The sequence below is a fragment of the Lonchura striata genome, chromosome 6, assembly GCF_050655825.1.
Source record: "Lonchura striata isolate lonStrDom1 chromosome 6, ASM5065582v1, whole genome shotgun sequence".
Classification (NCBI taxonomy): Eukaryota; Metazoa; Chordata; class Aves; order Passeriformes; family Estrildidae; genus Lonchura; species Lonchura striata.
The window spans coordinates 31,057,426-31,076,863 of NC_140708.1; the positions used below are offsets into that span (position 1 = coordinate 31,057,426).

Below are 19,438 nucleotides of genomic sequence, written 5' to 3' on the forward strand. Positions count from 1 at the left end.
GTCATGTTCCAGCCCAGCAGTTATGGGAAATTTATCACAGGGTTGGAAAATACATATGTTATCAACAGGGCTGCATGTCTGCCTCGAGGCTTCACCCAGCCCTTAACAATCCAAAAACAAACCACCCATCACAAATGAAAAAATGCTGTCAAAAGTAGATTCTAAGCCCTAATGCTGTCAAAAGCTGCAGCATACTGGGCTTAGTTGTAAAATCAGTGGAAAAATGTGTGGTACCTGTTGTTGAAGATAATATTTTGTGAGCTTCCGGTATGAAAATATAACAGATACTTTCCCCCTTGTTTATTAAACTGTTTTAAATGCACTTTTGTTTTATGGAATTGTTACACCTCCCCTACTAGTAGGCTTATGTCATGGAATTTACTCAGGGGAAGATATCTAAGCTCTTTTGCCAAAATAATTACAATTCTCATAGGTATTTTACTAATACACAGTATTTGCATCCCGTATATTTATAAATAGTCTCATACCTGGAATGGATTGTTTAAACAAATGTTTAAAAAAGGTTTTGTTGTTTTAAGATCTGGTCTTAATAACTAAATAAATGAAGTTGTACAAATATGCTGAAAGTGTCCCCACCAGCTTGGATTGTGTAACTCCTTGTACCGTAAGATGAGTATTTCAAAGGTCCCACTGAAAGCAGGGCCATTATTTGTGGTAGATACTGTGCAGAGTGAGGAAGGGTTGACAGACCAAGATCTTTAATAAATAAATAAATAGAAATTGCATAACTCTTGAAAGGAGCCAAACTTTCAGTCTCAGCACCTACATCAGCCAAACTCTTGCAGAGACTGCTGTAGAGAGCTGTGGGATTGTACTTCCAGCAAATACAAAGGAATGCATCCTTACATCCTAGTTTTTCAGCCTTCCATGCAAGGGACTTCTGCTGTGACCTTGTCTGTCGTGGCTAACAGCACGCAAGGGGACACCAACCCAAGTCTGGCTCACGTGGTATGCAGGAAGTTCAGCTGTAGTAATTTGATTGTAAATCTGAGCCAGAGAGTCAGTAACTTAAATCATGGCTGTTACTTCAAAGAACGAAGGTTGCCTCCTTGAAGGGCTTTTAGTTTTTATAGCTATAGAAAAGTTAACTATTACATAAGTTGTATGTTATATGTATCCATATAGATGTTCGTATCTTATTATAAATATACATGTATCATAAGCACCCTGTTCCATATCTGTCATACTAAGTACTTTTTTGGCAGGTAGCAGAAGTTATGGAAACAATTAAAATTCCTGTGCAACACTGGATTACTTATTTGTTTGGAAGAGTGGGTGGTTTTGTAGGGAGGGGGAAAAGGCAGATCTCTGCTTCAAAACCAAAGAGTAAAAGCATTCTGGAGTGGTTTTGCCAGAAGGTCTTTTTGTCAATTTGCGTTTGGACAGAAAGGTCTCAGTATCAAGAATAGAGTTATGGGGTTTGCAGTCTGGTGTATGTTGTTAGTAAATATTTAAGGCATTATAGAGCTGCAGTTGTTTTTATGGCCAGTAACCAAGTGGTGATCCTTTCAAAGCAATAAACAGTGTATGAAAACAGTGTTCTTAATTGCCCTGGCATGTAAGAAGTTGTTAAAGGTTAGAGACTGGTTGTTCTCTGCTCTGCCTTCACTTTCATCTAGTGCCTGTCTGACTGCGAGATTAAGAGTGGCAAAAAAATCCAACCAGTTTTAAGAAACTCATATAGTAGCTGGGCAATTAAATTTCATCCAACAGTGAATATCTTGATCCAGACTGTCTACACTGTGTTTTTCTGTGAGTTACATGACAGGTTGGTGGCATGATTTGCTTTGCAAACCAGTAAATGAGTTCATGTTTGTGAATCTTTTAGCTGTGGTTTATTTCTCCACCCTTTTCTCATGAATAAACTTGAAAAATATTTAGGTCAAGATTTCTCTGGACTCGTCACGTCTGATGGTATCTTTTTCAACTGTGGTCTTTGTATACATGTACTTCTGAAACAATTGGGAGGTGTGGTGCAGTGTTCTTCCTTGGAGGGAGGCACTGTTAGTAAAGATTACTGATCTGTGAGAAGAGTCAACTACAGAAAATGCTGAAACTAACACTGCCTGGGAGGAGTCTGTGGCTTTGGTTTTTAACTCCCTTTGGGTTTTGTCAGTGACTTGGAGCAGGGAGTTGTTTGGTCAGCTGTGGTGTAACACTGAAAAGATTCTTGTCTTCCTGACAACTACATTTATCAATATAGTAATAAGTTCAGTGTCCTAAACAACCACCTGACCTGCTACATGAGGAAATTGTACGCAGTTAATAAATACTTCAGATTGTTCTGTGTGTGACTGACAAGCCATAGCTGACTAATGAAATACAGGATTTGGCAGTACTAAAGCTCGAGACATCGTTGAGTGAACTTTGTGTAAGAGTGGGTTCATTCAATAAAAAATAAAAGGAGCATTTAAAGAGCCTTTTATTCCTGTCATAAAGATGCTTTGTGCTATTGCAGTTTTGTGTTTGACAGAATGGTTGGGGATGGATGCTGCAGATAGTTGTCTTGTAATTTGAGTGTCTTCTATTTGACACTAGTATGATTTTTATCTTCAGTGTTGTGACATGACTGGTGAGTTAGTTTCTCTGTTTGAATGGAGTTTCCCACTGCAGTTAGTATCATGTATCCATAAATCAATCTGTTAGCATTCTGCATATTATGGGATGGGTTGAGGTTTGTTGGTTTTTTGTTTTGGCTTTTTTTTTTTTAGGAAATGTGATATGATTTTGCTTCTGCTTAAGCCAAGGAGAACACCAGACTCAGTAGGACTGGGCTCAGAGTTTTGCGTGTTTGTTGGCAGCTAAAGTGAGCACAGTCACATGGGGCACAGGGCTGATTCCGCTGTGCTGCAGTGCCATGGGTCCCTGTACCTTTGAGGTTTTAAGTCTGAAATAAAATGAATCAATTATATTTTGGTTTGTGGTTGGGTTTGGTATGGGGTTATTTTTTTAATTGTTGGTTTGGGGTTTTTTTATAGGTAGGTAATCTTGATACGTTTAACCACATGGCCCTAAAACAGCTCATTACTGGTCACACAGTTACAACAATTATTGCACTGTAGTTCCTCATCTCTCTTTACTGTACCAAAGTAGTTCAACTTCTGTGAGTATGTGTGCTAATGGGTTTTTATAATGTGTGTGAGTAGCAGCAGACTAGATATTCTCCCATATTAGTCATTGCAGTGTGATAGATAATAGAGAAGTCTATTCTCATTTAAAGCTATAGGAAAGTGCATGAGGCAGCCTTCATTAATGTATACTGGAATTATATTGAATTTCTTGGATTGCATCGGATTTTTCAATTGCCTCAGAATCAGAGAGATTCTTATGGTAAAAGCATGACCAACTAGTTTTAAATTGTCTATTAAATTCAATTTCCTAGTATCCAAAAGCATACATGCACCCTGGTCAAAGGAAAAAAAAAAGAGCTAAGTACCCAAGAATTTTAAAATATATGAACTGACTGAGAAGAGATGAACAAAACACTTCTAACTTTCAGTAGATTAATCATGCTTTCAACATCTGGAATGAAAGTTTTTTTTTAAGCACAGTTTTGAGATATGCAGTATTAATCCCAAAGCTTTGTGAGGGCAAGCAGAGCTTAGCCTAGGAGGCAGATACTAAGTTCTGGCATTAGGTTTTTTTTGCATTGTTTCCACATTCTGGCACTCCACTCCATTTCCTCGCCTCACTGAGCACTGAAAGGGACATAAATTGACATAACTAGATTTTTGTGACTAGGGCAAGGGAAGCAGCCTGAAAGATAAACTTTAACCTGTCATCCTGTCAACAAATTTGCATTGTTAGAAAAGAATTTATATACTGTGGAGTCAAGAATAGTATGTAGGGACAATGAATTAAGAAAGTGCATGTCTGGAGTTAATTATTTTTCAACCTGAAAATAGAATCTAAACATCCCACTGTCTGATTTGCTTTTCCCTTAAAAATTTACATTTCCATTTTTCTGTCATAAATAAAGCTTTGAGTACTCTCACTGCCTAAAGCAAGGAAGTCTGAACTATGACAAAAGTTAATGGGAAAGTAATGGAAGAATTTGACCTGTCCCTGTAGTTTTGAGACTAATTTCTCTTAGTCTATACTGTGTCTTGAGCATGCTGCAATTCAGTTATGCAACCTTGGGAAGCTTCTCTCCCACTGAATGCACTGTTCCTTTATTAAGGCTAATGGGAGTCATGTGTTTGTGTCAGTGGGAAAGCAGACCCTTAAAAATCTTTCTGGTAGATTTGGTGGAAACAGAGCTCACGTTCGTTATTGCTGTTCTGGGCAGTTGGATGTCTCATTAGTGGAATGTTAATGATGTTCAGCAAACTTCATTACTGGACCAGAGGATGTGGTGAAAATAAAAAACGAGTGACTTTTCAATCTTACAATTTCCTGTATTGTTGGATTAATTTCTGCCTGTTGTGTCCTTTCTCCCATCCCAGTTACTTGCAGTTGTATGCCTGGAGTCTGGCGGATGTGATGCTGGGGTGCTTCACTCTGTTATCGGGGCTCTGCCCTGAGCCCGTGCTGTGGCTCCCCTCTCCTGCAAAACTTACAGTAGCAACCATTCGATTTTCAATCTTTCTGCAGCCTCAGGCAGGAAGCAGATTATAAACATCCAGCAGGCAGGAACGAGATTTTAGCCGTGGGACCGTCGCTGCAGTATCTTCACTGAGTGCGAGGGGGCAAAGGCAACTTTGCACAGCCCTGTGGGGAAGGGGATGGCGGGACCCACGCCATCCCTTCACCGAGCAGGTGTTCCTGCAAACCCCGCTAACACAAACAAACCCACCGCGTCCCGCGGGGACGGGCTGGCCCCGTGTGAGGCCGAGCCCTTGGCTGGCAGCGGGAATTCGCTTACCCTCGGAAAACGCAGCCTTTGGTTTTATCTGGCTGAGGGAACCGCAGGGGAACAATGGGTTATTAGAGCATTGGAACAACACGGCTTTGAGTGACCCCCGCGTTACCGCGTTCTGCAGGCCAGGCTCAAAGCGGAGATTGGCTCAGAGATTGCCCTCAGAGTTAGTTTGGCAGCTGCTGCCCGCGGCCCTGGGCTGGCTGTGAGCTGAGGGTGCCCATGAGGGAGCAGGGAGGGCTTCCCTCAGGCCGGCTCTGGGAAAGGGAAAGAAGCAAACACGAAAACAGAGAGCTGGCGAGCTTGAAAGTGCTCAGTTTGTTTTCTCTTTCTAGTACAGAATCTGTTTTCCTTCATTCTTCAGCTTTTAAGACAAAACCGTTACATTGCTGGTTTTGGGCACCGGCAGTAAAAGTGGCTGGGAATGGCTGAATGGCAGGTGCAGTGTCCGGTCACAAGCAGAAAGGTGCTGACCTCCCCAGTTCTACATGCACAAGCAGGCTTTCACATCCCATGCAGGGTCCAAAGACTTTGATCTTAAATGTAGCCTATGGATGTGTCGTCCTCCCTGAGGGCCATCCCCCCGAAGCTTTGCAATGTTGAGCAATTAGGTAGATTATGCCACTGATATCTCAGAAATTAGAGTCACAGAATCACAGAACAGAGAGTTGGAAGGGACGCACAAAAATCAAGTCTGATTCTTAGCCCTGCAAAGAAACATCCCCCAGAATCACACCATGTGCCTGAGAGCGTTGTCCAGGCACTTCTTGAACTCTGTCAGACTTGGTGCTGTGACCTCTGCCCTGGGGAGCTATTGCAGTGCCCAACCACCCTCTTTCTGAAGAAGCTGTTTCTTATGTCTAACTTGCTGTAGCAAAAATTTGTTTTTTCAGGGGAATAAGGATGTAGGGCAATGTTTTAGCCTACAAACAAGGTATGTTCCAGGTATGTACACTGTTAGTCTTAAAGGTGCACTTTTATTGGAAGCGCTCCCTTCACTATTTCAATGCTGATAAAATATGTACAGCTAAAGAGTGGACATGAATTTTGAGAAAATTGAGAAGGGACATAACATTCAGATGTTTTCCAGTAGCAATACTCCTCTTTTGTAAAGCAGAAACCAGTTTTTTAGTTCTTCAACTTTCACTTACACACATACCCTTAACAACAAAAAGAAGAAACCACCTGTCTTGATGACACTTCACTGTCTTGGGTAGAATTTTCCTGCTTCCAGGGCTGAAAGAGGTGCCCATCCGGTGAGTTATTTGTAGGTCAGTTGATATTTTCATGATGAGAAATAGCAAGGTGATGAAACTAGTTTTATCTTCTGGACTGGTGTACCTATTGCATGCTGAGATTTTATGTGTATTTTTTATGTGTTTTTCTCAAAGCACATAATAATAAAGAATTGTGGCATCCCCTTCCTGGGTAGCTATCTACTCAATATGCAAATGTATTCCCAATGCTCTGAGTAGAAGCCTGCTGGAAGCCTCCCAGTCGGTCCTCACTGAACAGTTCCTGCATTTCATCTGAAAGTCCAGAACCAAAAACTTTGCTGTCAGTTTGATGAAGGCAAAATGGACTCTCCATGAAGGAGGAAATATTAAATAGTTATGATGTGAGCATTTTTTTTTTTTCCCTTTTTTATCAGCTGGGGAAAAACAAGCGGTGGCAGCAGCTGTGCCATGTGAACGAGTGTGTCATGATCCTGCTGGGGAAGGCATAGTGAAGGGCATTATTCCACTGAGAGGTTGGCACTGGCCAAGGCCCTCCAGAGTTGCCACAAAGGATTTTCTGTTCGACATCTAACGCAACAAGCACATTTATATGTTTGCAGAGAGTTTCCATGGAAACCGTGTAAACTGTGATGCTGGCAGACAGAGGCAAAGGTTATACTATTGTAGAGGCCTTTTTGTATTCTCTTTAAATGTTTCAGAGCAGCTATATATCTTAACTGATATTCTGAGCCTGTGCAGCAATTTGTTCAGATTTTTGGTTTGGTCTCTTGTTTTTCCTTCTTCCCTGCCCCCACCCTTGTCTTTTTGGTGGTTGTACTGAGGAGGTCAGAAAAGATGCAAGAATAACAATGAAAATGTGGGGTTTTGTTTGGTTTTTTTTTTCTTTTTGCACTTTCACTTGAGTGTCATTATTTGACTTGACTTATCTTTCTGTTAGTGGTAATGATGCAATTGGAAATGGAAGAAGAGGGCAACAAAAAAAAATTCAATCCCTACTACTACATTTCTCATTTTTGTCAAGTGCTTTTATTGCTCAGGTAGAACTAACTCAGGTCATTGCTTACTGGCACTTGGAGAATTCTGAATGCTGGTCTCCCCTCAGAACAATGAACTTATGCTATTTATAGATACCAGTTTTAACACTGGCTAACCTTTAGTATGCTATGAGGGTTCTTGCTGTTTTTAAATTTAACCTACAAATTTAAATTTCCAAACATACCTATTGCTTTGTTCGTGTTTCAGAAGTACTCCCACCATGGGCACAAATGCTACTTATTAAGAAGAAAGAAAATTATTGACTCTTCTATATCCAAGTTCCCCATTGATAGTCCATGTTTGCAAAATTATGCTTGTTCACAACTTCAGCTTAATTATCATGGGAGGTTATTTTAAATGACTGAATCTGTGTCTGGGCTCATGCTGCAGGTCAGAGAGAGGTCCAGGTACTGCTTGTTCACCTGCTGCTCTATGAAAATGAGATCTTACCTGATCACAATGTGCATGTATTCATTCCTGCCACTTAACCTTTCAACCTATTGCTTACTTTAAGCCAAACTTGGTACAAAGGTAAACACATTATTTGCTTTTGCTTTACAGAAACTGATATCTGATTAAAGATGTAGATTTTGATGCTGAGCAGGATCCTCAGTACTTGAAGTGCAAGTTGCCCAGTCCATCTGATTATAGGGCAGTGACTAAAACAAAGTCCAGGTTTAGTTTAGATAATTAACTGTACTTGATTCCAAGTTAATCTTGCAGAATCAAGAGATTATTTAAATTCTCAGTTTTAATGACTAAAACACACTTTCCTGCAAAAGGGGCAAAAACCTTTTTAGGTGTACTAAATATTACAATCTTAAATAGACAAGAAACATTAAGGCATTTTGTTTCTGAACTTGTGAAAGTGCTGTCTTAATTACACAAGGCAGCACTTATTTTTTTGTGGATACAAGAATGAAACAGCCAACTTGGAGATCTTATTGTTGTGGGAGACAGTGTCAAACAGAGAATGAAAAGGTGGAATGTGCTGTTAGCTCAGAATGGCTGCTGATTTAATTTGGACAGCCAGGCATGCCCACAACCTGCTGCACCATGCCAGGAGTGGCCAGGAAGGGATAGCTTTGTTTGTTTACTTGTTTCTCATGTTTTGCTATTTATATATCAGATGTGTAATTATTAAAGGCTTCACATCCAGTGCCTCATGAATGTGACAGTTAAAAATAACTTTAAAAAAATAAACCATCCATTTAAGTCTTCTAGAAACCACTGGTCTTCCAGTCCAGTATCACACAGTTACAAACAACATGTTGAATGTGACATGAAAATGAACACAGGATAGAGGTAATGAAAACCTTTCTTCAAGTTTCATCCAGCATAATTGTATAATTGCACTCTCTGAGGGATGGGGGTTGTGTGCCAGGTAGGAGTGTTTCTCATTATGAATTCCACTTTCCTGAGTTTGAAGCCAGAAGTCTCAAGAAAAAGTCTGTTCATATAACACAAAACTTTGCATGCTTTCATCACATCATATTGACTGCTTTGCAGTACAAACTTTGATTACTTTTGATAATTTATCACAGAGAACATGTACTGATGAGGCAGGCCAAAATCAAAATTCCTTAGCAATTTGCCAGAGAATTTAAAAGGACAAAATTATAAACCCACAGCAACCCCTAAATTGTATCTTACATTCTTGTTTCAATGCACACTTGAAGCATCACTCAGTAATTAAGATAAAAATAGAAATCCAGCTATCTCCCTGTCCAAAATGATGCAATAAATTAGCAAGTTAGAGGAACATGTCTTCCAGGAAAAAATATATCTAAGTACTGCCCAACTCTAAAAGCAGCACCTACTCCTATTCTTCCAGAAGCCTTTGAGATCAAACTCCTGAGACCAGATTAGTCCTGCAGATTCCTTTTTTCCTCTTTGGATTAAGAAATGAGTTTCAAAAAAAAGATGTGGTTCCTCCTCATCCCCACTGTGGTTAAGGCAGAGTTCTGGTTGCCCTGGGTCAGTGCTGTCCTCCACAGCATTCCAGCACGTCTGTGAGAGCTGTCATGAAGGAGCCCTTGGCAAGCATCTAATCACCTATTATTCAGCACTGTATTAATCAAATTTTGTGGTATTTTTTGGGAATGTTCTTGTATGGAGATCTTTAATTCTTTGAACAGTGTTAGGTTTTTATAGATGTTTATAAAAAAACCCACAAAGCACCCAGCACAAAAGTGGAAAAAAAAAGCTGAAAGTCCTAGAAAAGATGTTACTTATCTTTATTCTTCAAGCAGATATAATCTCTGTAGCCTCAGACATTTTTTTGTATCATCAATAATTTTATTAGGGTATAAGGTGAAATGCTGTTTACCTGGGATCATTTCCATCAGTTATTCAAACAGTGAGAAAAAAAAGCATCACCAATGCTCAGAACATAATGTCATTTTTCTAAAAATTACTAATTGACTTTTAAATTTGTTGCTTTTAATTCTTATTGTTAGAGTTGAGAGAAGAATTTGCCTCTACATTTTAGGCTCTGAACTTCAGCCCATGGCTAATGTGTCAGATACTTCCACTCAGTGTAAACATACACATGTTTATTTGCAAACAAGCCAATAGCATTTTCAGGCCAGGCTTCCTAATGAACTTTGATAATTCAAATAAAATTACTCTTAAGTATTCAATTTTAACTAGAAGACAGATCTATCTAATATATTTGTTGGCTTCAGAATATTCTTGAAATTACAAACAAAAAAAAACAACCAGTAGAAGGCAAAATTGGAAGAACTGTTTGGAGAAAGATTTGAGGGAGAGTCTTTAGTGCTGCGTGTGACTGATCAAAGGCTGCATGTGCCTTCAAAACTATAACAGAGTCTTTGCAACTGGAATTCTGAATTACTGGTGCTGCAGCTCCTTTAAGTCCCTGGTTAGAGGAGAAACCAGGAAGCTTTTCTTTATTCTTCACTTGTATGACAATGCTGTAGTATAAAGTGAATGTCTTCTGAAGCAGTCTGGGCTGGATGGTTGCTTGTACCACCTGGGGAGTTCTGTTCTCAGTACATTGGACCATCTCCTCTTTAGACATGAAATATTCATGCTTCATGCAGCTGAGATCAAAAGAGAGGATGGTTTGAATCTCTAGGACAAATGTTCAGTGTCAGCTGGTGTTCCATTCCAAGAACAATCACATATGTGTGCAAGTCCCCATGATTTTGTGTAATATGCTCTGTAATACCAGAGTAATTTGCCGTGGAGTGTCTTTTATTTTATCCAAGTGTCCAGGGCTTACAATGATGGAGGAGAAGAATTATGGGGTAACAGTACATAATTGCTTGCTTGCACTGGAAAATAATAGTAGCCTAATTATGAAATATTTATGTATTCTGCCTTTGACTTTTAAAATACTGCTCTTACTACTGGGCTTGATGCTGACTCACCCTACCTCTCACTGTTAGTCTTACCAAAGCTTTTGTTAGTAAATCTTCAGCACTTGTTCAGAGATGTGCTGGTTGCTGCTCTGGGCACATCTGCTTCTCTGTTCAGTGCTGTGGTTAAGTCCAAAGTGACCCTCTGCCATCAGCTGGGCTTGCTTGAAATTCAGTGGAATAGTTTTCCATTCCTGAAGGTATAGAAGAACTTTGGATCTCTAAATTCAATTTATTTTCCTAATACCATGAGCAAAAGGTGTCAGAGACACGAAGGAGGTCAAATTCAGGCCAAGTCAATTGAGATTGATGTGCATATTTGTATAGGTTAAACTTTGAATGCATGTGAAACTTTCTGCATGTACTAGTTGGGTAGTTTGTTGGGGGGGGGTTAATTATTTTCAAGCAAGCTGAAGACAATATTAACCATGTGACTATACACAGAAAAAGTGTTTCTCACTACAGTAAATCCTAGGGATTTCCCTGGGAAGGATAATTAAAGCAACATGCTGTGAACGCAGCTAATAAAGTAGTTGCCTTTTGAACTTTTGAGTAGGTCAGCCAGGTCCTTGTGGCCCTGCTCTGCTCTGCTCCACACTTTCCCCTGCTCTCCTCCCCCAGATTATTTTTAACCCTGATGCCTTTGTGTAACCACTGTAGACTCAAGCTTCATGGAGAGATGTGCTTAGCACAATTAGGGAATGGTATTTTCAGAGGTGGGGACTGAAACATGTGCAATGGGAGGGGCAGGATTGCCTCAAGGCAGCCAGGAAAACATGAAAAATTGTAGCATAAGATATGTGTAACTTAAGTCCTCTAAAGATGATAATTTTGTAAGTATTAGGGATGCAACTATAACCTCCATCAAATTCTGTGTGTTTGTTAACTTTTCCCTTGTTATGTTTTGACAGTCACAAACATTAGTTTGTAAATGGACCAAGGAAGGGGAAAAATGTCTCATATGCTAAAGCAAGATTAATTTTGGTAATGGAGAAAAAATAAAGTCTTGGAGCCTTGAATGGGGTGAGAAAAGATGCTCTCAGCATAATCTGTGAATAGTGATTTACAGTTTTTTGTCCCTTGTGCCATCTCATGGCTGATATAAGATGTTAGTCCTATTAACAGAGACTTCCCTCTACACTTCAGTTTGAGCTTGTCTTTTTTAAGCATTTGCTAGAGTAAGGGGGTAGCTCTTCTCTCACAATGCCTAAAGTTTTTTCCCTTGCTCATGGTCAGTCAGTGGCAATGTGCCTGCTCTACAGTCAGGCCTGCGTTTCGCTGGCATCATTTGTCTCACACTTTCATCAATCCCTAAAATTACTATTTGTAGTAATTATAGTTAAAAATGTTAAGACAACCATAACATTTCCACTAAGCCTCTTCTTCACACATGAAATCAATATACGTAGTTGTGTTATTTTATCTAAAATATTTTTAGTTTTAACTATAGCTATCATAAATCAGCTTTTTGAAATGATCTTGTTTTCTGTTTAATGTGAGAATGATGTATAAGTCATTAAAATGTTAAAATTCCTTTTTTGAGAGGCTAGCCAGTTTATTTTGACATGGTCAAGCTGATATTGGTGTATTAATGTGACTTATGTTATTGCACTTCATATAAAATTTATGGCAGAGTGATTCAGAGATCCCAAGATGAACTGGGGAGAGTCGTGCAGGGTGTGGTACATAATATTAATAAAGATACAATTTGTCCTGAAGACTGTATGATCGAAGACCTGGCACAATTTCATCTTTTTCCTCAAGTTTCCAGTTACAGTTGTCCTACTGAGATTCGCTGTTGGCCAGGTTTCCCAGTGCTCACTTGTGAGTTATGGAGGGCGTTGAGCTGCAATTCCATATGATCAGTGCCTGGTGGTGGTCTTCAACGGGGTCTACACTGAGCTATCAGTGGTGCTAAAGGTTGGGATTTGATGTGAAGAGAGAGGAACTCCAGGGTTTTGGGTTATAAAAAGGTTTAGCTGTGTGCTACCATACGCAAGATCAGTTGTTGGTGTTAATATTTGTAAAATCCAGCAGTTGCCTCATGTCGATCATCACGATTGCCCACCATTGCAGCCTCTGACCCTTCAGCAGCTGCTTTGGCCATGATGTTTCTTAGGATAATCAAACTGCCATAAATCACCAAGACTTTTCATGTGGCCTGGGATTGATAAGAGGTTTCCCTGCTCTCCAATGTCACACATTGTACCAGTGACCTAGGAGAGCTCCTGCAGGTTGCTGGGAGTAGTCTTTGTTACTCCAAATGGCTCTATCCAGGTTGATGTGAATCAGTGGATTAAAAAAATGTACTTACATAACAGACTTATTTCTTCTACTTCATAACCTTATGTAGGTCTCTATATAAAGTAGAATTGTTTTCCCCTGCATCTGTGCAGGTCAGGGACAGCCCAATAAAAAAGTCACCAGAGGAAGCTGGAGACTTTGCAAGAGAGGGAGAGGAAGTATTGCGAAATATGGAACGCTGTGACTGCAACAGCTTTTCCAGTTAAGTTTTCTTTTCACAGAGAAGTTCTTATTTTATCCTGTGGAGGAACCCAGGTTTCATGTTTTTCAGGTGACACAGGGACATTGTTCAGGCATTGTCTCTGTGTGTGGGCTATGTGTGTGTGCGCCACTTTCACAGCTTAATACGGATAAGTGCTACCAGAATGTAATCTTTTAATTTAGCTCTCTGTTGTCTACTAACTCATGAAATATTTTTAGGTGACTTAAGTACAAGTGATTATGTAGATAAGCAGGGGTAAGTCTTTAAAAATAAAGTGCTTTTCACTGTCAACCCTGAATTGTTTCACCAACAAACTCTATTCCCCCTCTGCTACTTTTCTGTAACTATTTTGATTGTGTGGCTGGATTTGTTCTGACTTGCATGTTTTATGTACAGAACATAATAAGCTCAAAATGTTCAGATTGTCTGCACAATCTTAACAGTTTTCATGTAAAACAAGACAACATTTCATGGAGCAGAGCAAATTTCGAAACCATTACACTGCTGGCTGTCAGGTGTCACAGGATGCAGCAATGGCAACGTCCCGGTTATATACTGCCTTTCCTTGGCACAAGAGGTTCCACAGTGGGCAGGGTAGACCTTGGATCTGAACTCCCAGGGTTGTGCTCTTGAGACTGGTTTTGTCTTTTATCATACTGACTCTCAGAAAAGGGTGACTGGATAACTTGCTTATCAAGTGTTCCCTCCCTTTTTTTTACATGAAAACCTCATGCAGCAGTGAAGGAAATAGTTTGTGTCTACAGGGTTAAGCATGCAAGTTCATTTATGAGACTCCATGCATGCAAATAGCATTTATGGCCATGTGGTAGAGCATATTGGATACATCAAACCAGCATTCTGGGCTCCGGAAGTTTTTTCCCCACTTGTGCTGAAAAAATGTTGGCAGGCTGGGCTGCAAATGGGGAGGTGCAGACTGCACCTGCTACAGCCTGAGTGCATTATAAGGAACTTTCCATAACAGAGATAAAACATCATCCCTGCAGTTAAAGGTAAAGCTACAGGCCTCCAATTCTCATGTTTTGTGTGGCTGTCAGCGACCCACTTAGCTCTCACTTCTTGACAATAAAGTGTGTCTGGCTCAGTTCCAGTTTACACAGAGTAAAGTGTGAGTTGCACAGCTTGACTATTTGTGTTGACTTTAACATTGCACAATGTAACTAGGAAAAAAGAATGTTTTAGATTTAACACAGCAACACAAAAACAAGGTTCAAATGCACTCAGGTCTTATTTCTTAAGAAAAATTATATCTTGCTGCCATACAGTCTCTTTAGTGTGGTATCTGAAAAGAGATGATCATTTTATTAGCTTGCTCTGCTAAAAAGCAAAGGGACTTAAATATGCAGCACTGGATTAGACTATTTGATTAGTAACCAGTTTGGTCTGTAGTATGACAAATTGTTTATGGTTGCATTGCTACTGCAAGAAATGGTGTTTGACACTCCTGTATCATCATTATCTTTATTTCAGAACAAACATTTATGTTGATATGCAGTTAACTGGCAGGGTAACTGATGCAGCTAAAAATTAATCCATTAAAAAAAAAAAAAAACAACTTAAAAACCCTTACAAGCATTTGCTGGTATGAATCTGAAGATGTGATAAAGGAGAAAAAGATTGAATGGTTAGGCAGGCTGGGAGGAGATATGACTTTTTAAATGCAAATTAATTTGCATCAATTTAAGGGTAGTTTGGCTTGAGTACTAGTGTAAGGAATTATTGTAAATTAGTAAAATCAGTTAATAAAATTTTGAACAAACGCTACTTATCTAGTTATTTCCAGTTCCACAAATTGAATTTAGGAAATACTAGCATCTGAACACACATCTTACTCATCTGAATAGTGTGTAAAGTAAGAAAATCCCAAATCTATTGTAAGATAAAAAAAAAAAAACCAAAAACTTTCAACTCAGATATTTATGATATTTGATGTCCCCATGAGATTAATTTCAGAATTATTTTAATTTTGAGGTGCCTACCCAATTTTTTTTTTTTTTTTTGCCTTGAAAGAGTTGCAATTATTTATTTCTGTGTCATTACTAAAATATGTAGGAGGGAGGATGAATAGTTAACCTTCTAGTGCCACAAAATAACATTGGTCACCCTCTTCTCAGTCCATATTCTCCTACATATTTCCCCATCCCTCCCCACCATTCCCCCATATTCCTGAAGTGTGTGCTGCTGCCAGCTGACGTACATAGCTGACAGTGTTTGCTAAAGCCAAGTCTTTGATTCAGACTGGAACCTGCTTCATAGGGAGGCTGGAACTGAGATCAAGAGACGCCCAGTTTGCTTCCAACAAGTCTCCTGGCAGACAAGATATTGGAGGGGGGGTGGTGGGGAGAAAGAGCAGACTGTTCCTTAAAAACAAGCAGAAATCGCAGGAGCAGAGCAGCTCGATGTGCTCCTGAGAGGAACCGCTCCAGTGCGGGGTAGCCCAGCCCAAGTGCTCAGACCCCAAATCAGTCACACCAGTTAAGGATGCTGTGCACACACTGCTGGTTTGCAGTGCTGGGAACTCTCAGTAAGATGGATTGCACTGCATAGAGAAAATGGAGATGTCTGAAACCAGCCAGAAAAGATCAGCATAAAAGGTAGGTTAATGTTCTGTTGCTAGGTGATCTAATAATTTGGTCCCTTTTCTGTTATTCTGTCTGGTGGTATTTATTTTTATATGCATTCAGTGCATTATGAAAGATATAAATATATCAAGTCAGTGCTTTCTGGGGGGTTCTTTCTCAATATAAATTTTCTTTGCATTTGGTCTCCTGCACTTTTTTTTTACTTTAGTACTTCTTGTTTCTCTTACCTCATTATTATTTTTGAGCTGTTTTTGTGATTTGACATTGAAAATAGTTGTTGCAACAAAAGCAACACAGGAGATTAATTTGATTTTACAAAGTGTCCGATGAGGATGCTCAGGATGTAATGTTGCAACATAAAATCAACAATTCCAAGTTTGTGGAAAAAATTGCAGCTTTCATTAAATGAGACTTAATCCTAAGTAGAGAGATAAACAGTTTCCTGACAGAGGGGGTATGTTCTACTTTCTCTCAGTAGCCCAGTTACGGGTGTAAAATACAGAACAGGATATGGAAGCCAAACCCATGAGCTATATAAGGCATCAAAGCACAGGAGGACACGACCTGTTTTCTTTTGTATCTGAATTCAGTTCAGCGTGAACCAGGAGGGCAAAGCTAGGAGGAGGAAGTGGTGTAAGATTAACAAGTTACTTGTAGCAAGACCTTGTGAGCCTTTTTGTTTTACAGGTCCTTAAAATTTTTTTCAGCAGAGATGAGGATTCTGTGTAACAAGAATTTATCCATTCTAAATTTCAATTCTTAGTTAGGCCCCACATTCGAGCAGTTGAACCAAGTGTGGAAAAACTGCTCTTCTTTAACTTAAAATCTCTTTTTTTGCATGTCAGCATGTGCATGTTATTCAAAATGTAAGCTAAAATGTGTGCCTCAGCAGACCATGAGTGATGGCTTTCACCAGGATATAATCAGATCTGAGTTTGTTTTTGATTTCTCTGTATGTTTCTCTGTTCTGACCAGTCCAGATATAGTGTCTTGTTGCTATTTGGGTTTCTCATTTCTACCTGTGCCCCAGTCTCTGCAACCACTCTGGAGCATGCATAAGAAATGTTAGCTAGTACTGTTCAGGAAAGTGGTACCTCACTTTCTTTAATTCATAAACAGCATTGGAGGGGATGGAAGCCAAAAGTAGTCTTGCAGCAAAGCTGATGTCTTCTCTAGGCACAAGTATCACACACACACAGTTGAAAAAAAAAGAAAAAAAAGTGGGGGGGAAGATCCTCTATCATAATTCATAGATGTTGAGATCTGGATGTCCTGTAAATACTTTTGTCATTGCTGGTTCTATGCTGAGAAGGAGATATCAATTTTTTGGTCCCCTAAAGCTGATGGCATTTTTAACAAATATCCTCTTTCTTAAAAGAAAAAAAATCAGTCAAAGATACAAATAAATAATAAAAGAATGGTTGATCTGTTTGAAAATTTTCCAGGAAACAGTAGGGTTATATGAGAGTCAGCCTGGGACCAACAGAGTGGGCACTGAACCAGACCTAATAAGAACAACTGGACCCAACACCCATATTATGTTCAGTAATGGACGGGGTTTGTACTACAAGGACTTCAGTGTTGTAATCTTAATGGCTAGAGGTAACAAACCAGGCTGAAAGGAAAGAGGAAAAACTAAAGTCCAAGGCAATTAGAAAAATCTCTTTTATGGATTTTGGGTATTACCAGTCACATTTGTGCCATTTTTACAGATGAATGGGCTTTTCTGTCACTGTAAGAATGAATTGTAATGTAATGGATTTGAACTAATTATGTCCTATAAACCTATAATAATAATAACAATAAATGTGTTTTGAAGTTCAGACATGCATGGAGTTGATCCAGCCAACTGAGTCAATCAGCAGCTGAGCAAGTCTCCTACTTGGGGTTAACAGTTCAGGTTTTTAGGGAAATAAATGGGCAGATAAGAACTCCAGGGAAGGAGGAAAAGAGCAGGAGTCACAGCTGATCACCAGTTCAAGCAAGGTTCTTGCTATCTGCATTTCTAGACTGCTTTTAGTTACCTGCAGGTGATGGAAGGTGTCTGTTCTGGCTCAGATGGAGGTTCTTATCCCAACACAGATGGAGAACAGTGAAGGCTGACAGGTCTTGTCTCAAGTTTTTCATGCCTTGTGGCATGTAGCCAGTGATCTCATGGTCTTTTGTTTTCTCCTGACGCTTTTTTTTCCTTTTCTTCTTAAACCTCACCATTTTGGGCAGGGGGAAATGAAAGATACACACAAGGCAGTAGAGCAGGGACATAATACACAGTTACATTTATAAGAGTATTTTTCCCAAGCTGAGTGGTGGTCAGATCCCCATACGTCATCCCAAGAGTTAATTCTTCAGAAAAATTTAAGCTCCTTTCATATTTCTACCAGATTTTTTCCCAAACTCTCACTTCCTTGAAGTAAATCCCATTTTCTCCCCAGCATCCCCGAACTGATCACACATCCCAGGCTTTCCAGAGGTCAGTCAGCAAATGCTGAATGAACTCCTACTGCACCCGAGCAGCACATCCAAAACTCACCAATGTGTTTCCCCAGCCTCTGGAATGAAGCCATCAGAGTTCATGGAGCTTGTCTCCAGGATGTGAATTATACATCCCAGAACATGGTATGTTCATCCAGCATGCCAGGTACCTCCTGGGAGCTCTGTGTGTGCAGCTGGATAATGTTGCATCCCAGATGAGGTTTTCTTTTTCTCTCTCTCTGTGGAAAAAAAAATGGCAGGAAGAACAAAACCAATTAAACCTGTAAGAACTGTTGTGTTTAATCTCAATCCCAAATGTTATCATAATCTGTAATATACAGGAAAGTCATAGACATATTTGGCTCTTACCCACTAATGCTTTCCCAGCTCTGTTGGTGGTTTCTGTCTGGAGTTTCATACTTAGTTACAGGGCTGCAGTGCCCCAGGATTTCATTCTTGTGCTCTCCCTTGCACTGTCACCAAAGCTGTGGGAAACTGGCTGAAAACCAGTTTGCATCCTCCTGCCAGCCTGGGTCATGGTGTGGCTGAGCAGCAGAGGGTGTTACAAGGACTGAAAGGACTTGCTGCAGGCAGGAGGAGGGCTTGGGCTGCTGAAGCTGGTTTTAACAGTGGTTCCCAGTGTTTCACCTGGGAAATATGTGAGATTACAGTGGAGGCAGTTTGGATGCTCCACACTGGCTCACTGTTCACAGAATATTCCAAAAAGTAATTGCAGTGACACAAACGAGGGATGGGTGAACTGTGCCACAGAGCAAGGACACTTTGATCCACTGATACCAGAATGTCAAACCATGCTGTAGAGCACTGCTTGACTTGGGCTTTTCTCCTCTGAAGATGTGAATTTACATACCAAATATTTTTTCATGCAAATATTTTTATATTAAATGTATTATTGACTGTAGGTATTTGCATGTTAAAATGTATTTTCATAATACACTTATCTCATCCTTCAAATCCTGCTTCTCTTTGTTCCTCAAACCTGAGAAAATGTCCCTCTTCAGTAGCTTTTGAGGAATGGTGTTACTGAGTGTGCTTTTGAGCCTGATTCTTTGTATGAAAATTCAGGTGTCTGCGTCTTTCTTTTTGATCCAGTTCTGTTTGTGTTTACAAATGCTTATCAGTATTTTTAATGAGATTTTTAAGCTTTCTACCAAGACATGAAAGTATTTTTTGTTGGGTTTTTTTTTTTCTTTTCCTAACGTAATGAGCCTCAGTGAGAATCTTTGCATACAATTGCACACAAAAGGAGAAAAGCTAAAGCTCAGCTGTTTGCCATGGATGTGGCCTCAATGCTGTGTAAGCCA

The 19,438-nt window shown here is 39.7% G+C and overlaps 1 protein-coding gene and 1 long non-coding RNA gene across 8 annotated transcripts in view; one reads left to right on the plus strand and one right to left on the minus strand.

Annotated features, from left to right (window-relative positions):
• LOC144246613 (uncharacterized) overlaps window positions 1-18,622 on the minus strand; it is a 35,935-nt gene extending 17,313 nt beyond the window's left edge. The window contains exons 1-2 of the long non-coding RNA XR_014956171.1: window positions 18,483-18,622; window positions 1-18,352 (exon numbers count right to left, since the gene is read on the minus strand). The exon at window positions 1-18,352 is cut by the window's left edge and continues 17,313 nt beyond it. This is a non-coding gene — a long non-coding RNA (uncharacterized LOC144246613). The remainder of the gene's footprint in view (window positions 18,353-18,482) is intronic.
• ADD3 (adducin 3) overlaps window positions 1-19,438 on the plus strand; it is a 92,352-nt gene that overhangs the window by 48,184 nt on the left and 24,730 nt on the right. Inside the window, exon 1 of one of the 7 annotated variants that reach the window (XM_021536287.4) lies at window positions 4,780-15,653. The exons of 5 other annotated variants lie outside the window; for them this stretch is intronic. The gene's annotated coding sequence lies outside the window, so the exon portion shown is untranslated. Of the gene's footprint in view, window positions 1-4,779; window positions 15,654-19,438 lie in introns of those variants that run through there. One more of the 7 variants, XM_085582761.1, reaches the window with a different exon arrangement.